Here is a 7,242-nt window from a genome sequence, read left to right as displayed (position 1 = left end):
TCGGGATGAACAATTAACAGGTTATGGGACCTTGTCCTGCTCTTGCTGTTATGTTATAACACGTTAATAAGGCATTAACAACACATTTGGCCAAAAACTTGCTGTATTTAGATTATGTTGTGTAAATAAATATTGTTTGGTTAAAACTACACATTCGACTCAAAGTAATGGACAGTGAATATCCCCTCCAGATGGATTTCTCCCAGTCAAGTGGCTCTAAAAGGTTTTGGGATTTGTGGAGTGCGGCGGCTAGACGGTTTGCGGTGCATTTTGGGTCCCGCTCTCACAGTGGTTGGTCTGAGGGGAGATTTTAAGAGGGGAATTATCAGGACTGGAGAGGGTGAAAGTAAAGGCGATTTGGGTGTTTGGTGTGTGTGTGTGCGCGTGCATGCGTGTGTGTGTGCTCGTGTGTGCGTGCGTGCAGGCATGGTTGCTTGCGTCCCTGCATGTGTGTGTGTGCTTCAGTGGTTCCTGTGGTGACCGACGTGTAGGCTGTCAAAATCTCACCCAGCTCCAAAACACCAGGGCCTTTTGAGAAGCCTGCCTGCATCAGCTTTGGCCCGATCTGCTCTAATCCCCCCCTACTTGAACCTTAGTCCACCACAATCTGCATGCCAACAGATTAACACAATACGCAAAGATAATTCAGCCGGCCCTCCCCTGGACGGACAGTGATCTCACAAATCTCTGAAAGGCCGGGAGAAGATGCCTCCCAAAACCCAGATTAAGTCCATGGATCTGGAGCCTTAGACCCTCTTAGGACATATATTAGCATTACCAATGGGCGCTTTATATATTTATTTATCTGATTTTAAAAACAGATAATGCAGCCCAGGCCCGGTCAGCTGAGAGTCTGACAATCTGGAGGGATGGATGGAGGGATGGGACAATATCCCAGATTGAGAGAGAGATAGCGAGAGAGTGACAGAGTGAGAGAGAAAGAAAGCGAGAGAGAGAGAGAGAGAGAGACAGAGACAGAGACAGAGACAGAGACAGAGACAGAGACAGAGACAGAGACAGAGACAGAGACAGAGAGAACTGTAATCCATATTATATGCTGACCTGACCCAGGGAATTATTTAAGAAGGTCTTTGTTTGTTCTTTTCAGAAACAGTGATTTGGGGATGATCGGATGGCAGACGCTTCCATTCTATAAAGATTATGTGATTTCAATTAAGAGGCTGAAGATTGAAGATTGGTGAATTATGCCTGATGTTGGCATCAAAAGAGAGAGGGAAAAAGAGAAAGGGGAAAGGCCGAAATGGATAGGGAGGGAGAAAAAGAGAGAGAGAGAGAGAGAGAATAACATAGGGAAATTGAGAGTTAGATAAGAGAGTGCTAAAGGGAGAAAACAGAATACAAGACAGCAGGCAACAGTAAACAGCATTAGGAAGAAAATAAGAGCGAGAGAACAAGAGTGAGAGAAAGAGAGAGAAAGAGAGAGGCAGAGAAAAACAGATACTGCACACAGAACGAGATCCCAATCTCTTGTCGGCAGGCAGGCAGTCCCTAAGGGTACCAAACTCCAAACTCCAACTGGTGCTGAAGTTGCCAAACTCCTACCGTTGTGTTTTCCCAGGCGGCGCTGTAGCTGCTGAAATAGTTGGAGAGCTCGTGGTGTTCCCGCGGCGACAGACTGCGGCCCTTCTCTGCCGCGCTCGAGGGCCCTTGAGGCGGCCATTATCTGGACGTCCGCCTCGCCGAGGCATATGGGTAATTACTGAGCTAATAGAGTGATGGAGGGAGAGGCAGAAGCAGGAGCCTCGGCCAATTAGATGATGCATTAGTGCTCTGTCTTTTGTAAGCACCTAATGTGTGGGGAGGGTTGGGGGGAGGAAAACGTGTCATTTTGGAAGGGTCAGGATCCTTGAGAGAATGCAAACAGTCTCGCTTTCGTGGATAGAGACACATACATGCACACGCGCGCGAACAGACGGACACACACTCACACAAACACACTTACAGTATACGCTTTCCAAAAATCCACAGATGCATCCCTCCCACCCTCCCACACACCCACATATACACACAAACACACACACTCCGATCACCATGCTTTGTTTTGCTCTTTTCTATAAGTGTCTAAAGAGTGTGAAGTTGTAATTATCACAGTCTCTCTCTCTCTGCTGACACACGCACACACTCACACATACTCACACACTCACACACACACACTCACACACTCACACACACACACACACACTCACGGTGAATACAGATGAGTCCAAACAAGCGGGGGGACCCTGCCCAGTCTATTGAGGTCTGATATAAGAATCCACTCCATCAATTACATTAAAGAGGCTCGTGCTAATGACGGCCACAGCTGTAATCACACAGCACAGGCTTTTGTTGTTGCACTGAACCATTTCTACTACGACGTCTCTTTGTTTTGAGCTATTATCGTCCAACCCACAAAAGAAAGAAATGTAAGCTAAAGCATTGGCAGAATGTTTTGAGTTAAGAATGTGCTTTTTGACATTCTAGTTTTGGTTGTTGAGTTTATGTGCAGAGATTGTTGGAGTCTTGGAGATTAAAGTTGTCTGTTGGACAGTCAATTTCAATACTGCACGTACTGTAGTCAAAGACAAACAAAAAAGTGCTTTATTGTATTTCCATATGACATATTTTACAAAAAAAACAACAGCAAATTCCTGACTAGCTTCCTGACATCCTAGCCTCATACAAACAGCAAGGGACTAAGTGATTAAATAAAACAACCTGGACTCAGCGCAAAATGTCTTATATGTTACTAAAATCCATTCACTCCATTTAGTATGATATATTACGTTACGTTAGGTTACATTACAATATAATACAAATTGCAGGATGTATAGTATGTTGCGAATTACAATTCGTATGATATGCTACAAATTTAAATTTGTACAATATGTTACGAATTTGAAATATGTATGATATGTTACGAATTCCAATTGGTTGTTGCTAACGTTAGCTAGGTGGCTAGGTGGTTAATGCTAACGTTAGCTAGGTCGCTAACGTTAGCTAGGCTAAGAATTAGGGTTAGGGGTTAAGGTTAGGGTTATGGTTTGGAGTTAGGTTAAATGGTTTAGGGTTAGGGGAAGGATTATCTAACATGCTCAGTAGTTGCAAAGTAGCTAAAAAGTAGTAAGTACTTGCAAAGTTGCTAATTGGCTAAAATGCTAAAGTTGTCTGTGATGAGATTCGAACACGCAACCTTTGGTTTGCTAGACGTTCACGTTATACACCTATCCATCCACCCCGAACAACCACCCTCCTTTAATTTTTGCCTTAAGTAACATACTGTCTTATCAAACTTAATATATCATACTAAACGGGTCAAATAATGTAACCTCACGTAACGTAACATATCATACTAAATGGAGTGGCATGGATTTTCCTAACATATAATACGTTTTGCTCTGAGATCAGGCTGATTAAAAACACATCTACCCCTAAATAGCAGCTTAAACATATTCACCTCAAATACATCAAAAATTCTGTATCATTTCCCTAATTATTATTCCACTGTACAATTAGAATAAAAACAGACTCACCAATAGGTTGAATCAAACACATAAGACCACATAGCGGGAGTTACCTGCCTGCGCAGTAAAGCGTATGATTAACTGTCCAAATGGACTTCATTGTTAGAGCGTCCATAACAATAGGAAGAAAAAGCCTGTATGTTCCCCTCAATATTGCCTGTCCCTGACCCCTGTCCACTTACACACGACCCCCACAATTAGCAACATATGTGTGTTTTATTCTAATAGTGAATAGTGCATAGAGACTTATTATTAATTCAGTCCCAAAATATGAAACTGTTGTAATAACCCAGTACTATTAATCCCTGTCAGAAAGCCCCCCCCCCCCCCCCCCCCACCCCCCTCATTATCAAACAAAAGACTATCACTGGTATCATTATCAAAATGATTTTTGCTTTCAGCGTTTAAATGACTTTATTCCGCATGGCCCCTCCGTGATATTTTTCTGTTGTCGTGGAAGCCATGTAACTTTATCCCCAAAGATCGGCTCACAGGCTTTGAAGCCTGTGCTATTGAGTGACAAGCTGTGGAGTTATGATTATGATTATATGGGTAATGGTAATACTGTGACATTTCTATCTCACAGCTTTTGTTTTAGCCAGAAACTGGAAACACCTTAATTGCATCTAATTCGGGTGTACCTTTGATGAAGAGGGATTTTTAGCAGCACTCGCATGTCGGCCGGTCTTTTGTGCAGAAGGCACTTGCTTCAGGGGGGCTCAAAGATATCCCCGATCTCTGGATCACCTTGAGGAGGTTGCTCTAGGCGATCCTACCTCCCCTGACTGCCAAATGAGGGGGGTTGACACCAAAATATGGTGGAAAGAACCTCTAATTGGAACAAACTCAGTGACTAACACTAAAGCAACCCCTACTAACAGTCTCCTCACAAATATATTGAACAACATATTGTATGTGTATTGAATAGAGGTGAATTTGACCACAGAGTGCCCAGAGGTATTGGATGATTTGACTGACTAAGTAAAGGACTCCCAAAATGACTGAGAGCAAAACAAAACAAATGCAAATTGTGTGGCCGGGCTCTTAAGCACCCGGGTGAGACAGGGACGTGCGGCTCTCAAGTGCTGCCAACCTGGTCCTTACTCCATCAATGGGGGGCCCTCTCTCTATGCCATCTCCTCACATCCATACAGAGATCCATCTATCCATCTATCCTTCCCTCCTCCAGACAGAGGCCCTCTCCTCTCCTCCTGGCCCTCTACCGTGGCCCCTGCCCTGGGGAAGGCCCCGTCTCCCCATCCCTCAAGGGCCCTTCAGACGTCTACTGAGAAAGAGCAGAGAGGCTGGGAAAAAGAGAGGAGAGAGAAGAGAGACAAGAAAGAAAAGCTGGACAGAAAAAGAGCGCAGAGAGGACAGAAGAGAAAATAAAAGAAGAGAAGAGAAAAACGTGAAGAGAGGAAGAGTTAGTGAGAAGAGGATGGAGAGGAGATGCATATTGCATTGGGCCCTTGAGGGCGGTGGTCGGTTGGTTGGGGGGGGGGGGGGGGCTCATATTGTGTATTAATGTGTGAAGCGCTAGCATTCTCTGTCATGCTAATCTCCCTGTGTGTCTTTGTTGTGTTGGCTGGTCTCTGTTGGTGTCAGACACTCGTCTTTCCTCTCTTCCCTCGCTTTCTTCTCTTTCATGTGCAGCCCTCTATTTTGGAGTGGATGATCAGAGGGAGTAATAGAGAATAAACATTGCTGTTGTCTAAAAGGATCACATTTGAATACCTAATACATCGTTAGTATTAGCATACATCATTCAGAAAGGAAAAGGTGTTAGCCGTTTTCCAACTCTGACTCGCTTTTACATAAATTGGTACAGCGATACAGTATGGTAACTAAGAACTGCTTCCAGGAATTCTTGCACATTAAAGACCATTTGAAAAGGAAATTGTTCTACACGCTCAAAGGGAAGTGACTTGGAGCCTCATTGATTCTGCGCACTTTGGTGCAACTACAGAGGGAAGTCACATCTTTTATTGATTTTGCATTATTTTATGGAAAGATCAAAAGGACATTTTCTAGGTGGTACAGTAACAAACAAACCCACTGCATGCTGTCTACTTTTCCTCTTGATTAAACTCTATCTGGCTGAAATCTTTGACAAAAGGAAAAAATAAATAGAGAAAAATAACAACAGCCAGGATATCCTAGAGGTTCTGCGGAACTCTGGTCTCTGTTGGTAGGGATGGAGGGATTGAGGGAAGGAGGAAACCAGAGAGAATCTCTTGCTGCATGTTTATCCACAATAATCAGGCTGTGAGGCTGGATCTGGAGAGGCCGGCTTGGCTTGGCAGTAGGAGGCCCCTGCCACATTAGAGAGGAATGAATACGGATGCATCGCCAAGCCTGGCCAGAGCTAGAGAACACCACCACATCAACACTGGAGACAGCAAGCATCCTTTCTGATTTGGTCTAACTTTAGAGCGGGAAGGAGAAAAAGAGTGGGCAGGGGAGAGAGAGAGAGACAGAGAGAGCGACAGAGAGAGAGAGACAGAGAGAGAGAGAGAGAGAGAGAGAGAGAGAGAGAGAGAGAGACAGAGACAGAGAGAGAGAGACAGACAGAGTGAGAGAGAGAAAGCGACAGAGAGAGAGAGAGAGACAGACAGACAGACAGACAGACAGACAGTGAGAGAGAGAAAGCGACAGAGAGAGAGAGAGAGAGACAGAGAGAGAGAGAGAGATTATCTACTTCACTTGCTTTGGCAATGTAAACATATGTTTCCCATGCCAATAAAGCCCCTTAAATTGAAAATTGAATTGAAATTGAAATTGAATTGAAATTGAATTGAGAGAGAGAGAGACAGAGAGAGAGACAGATAGACAGAGAGAGAGAGAGAAAGAGAGAAAGAGAGAGAGAGGGAGAGAGAGAGAGAGAGAGAGAGGGGAGGGGAGGGGAGAAATAAGTTTAGACTGTTATACTCTTGTGTAAACTAGACAAACATTTCAGTTGTGTTGTTGTTGTGTTGCTTTTTTCTTCCTCTCTATGAACTTTAGCATCAAAGCGATGGGGAAGAACAAAAGGAGGCAGGCTGGGTTGACAAAGACGAGAATGGATGGTATGTGAACGCCGAGCCGCCATCTGCTCTGGAGGACGACCAAAATCTTGACACACTTCAGCAATCCCACAATCCCCTGCTCCAGAAGCGTTCCAGCTAGGCGCCCCATTCATACACTCCCCAGCTCCCAGAGTCGGTGTGATTTTTCCTTTTTCTCCTCCTCAATTAAGTCATTAATTCCTTTCTTCACTCCCCTCTTAATGACCGCTGAGGCACAAACAAGCCCCGGTCGCTTCCTATTGAGGCCCTGTGATTGGCCGTAATTGCAGCGAGGGCCTACGTATGGGGGAGTGGGATTGAGGGGGAGGGGGGCGCATTGTTTTTTTGGGAACGGGGGAGGGTTAGGTGAGACCCTTCCTCTCTTGACCTGTACTACATTAGTGTCACTGGTCATTTGCCAGAACCTTGATGGAGCCCATGAAGAAGATGAATTGAACAAGTCCAACCCCCCAAAAACAAAAAAGAAAGTACTAGAATTCTGCCTCGTCTGAAAACCTTGGGCGCCGCATAAATTTGCATGTTAAACAGTGGCTCCTTTTGTCCGCCGGCCCTCCAAATTATTATGACACATCATGTCTTTATCATGCAACAGACTTGTTTAGAACCGTCATCTGGTCAAACGCTTGTTGATACTGGACCAAAAATCTTTTACA

The sequence above is a fragment of the Coregonus lavaretus genome (assembly GCF_964263955.1).
Source record: "Coregonus lavaretus genome assembly, chromosome: 31".
Taxonomy (NCBI): domain Eukaryota; kingdom Metazoa; phylum Chordata; class Actinopteri; order Salmoniformes; family Salmonidae; genus Coregonus; species Coregonus lavaretus.
This window is presented reverse-complemented; position numbering follows the sequence as displayed.